The following is a 310-nucleotide window of genomic DNA, read 5'->3' as shown; positions in this document are numbered from 1 at the left end:
TTGTTATATATTGAAGTTGTTTTATAAATCATAAGCTAGATATTACATATAGAAACACCATTCTGATTTCTCTGAAGTTGTTCGATAAACCATATGAGGGATGGATTACAACACTTCATTACCAAGGGATGACATACATAAGTTAATTCAGGGACTTGCGAGGGACTCAACACTTTTAGTATTCCCCACCCAGGCAGGTCACTACTTTAAAGTCTTAATGGAGTATGGCAACGATATGTGGACGACGTCATCACCTTGGTGACGAAAAAGCGGATCAGGAGGACCTTTGCTTTTCTTCTTTCTTCTTCTT

The sequence above is a fragment of the Penaeus monodon genome, chromosome 22 (genome assembly GCF_015228065.2).
Source record: "Penaeus monodon isolate SGIC_2016 chromosome 22, NSTDA_Pmon_1, whole genome shotgun sequence".
NCBI lineage: Eukaryota > Metazoa > Arthropoda > Malacostraca > Decapoda > Penaeidae > Penaeus > Penaeus monodon.
The sequence above is the reverse complement of the archived record's forward strand: the minus strand, read 5'-3'. Positions refer to the sequence as shown.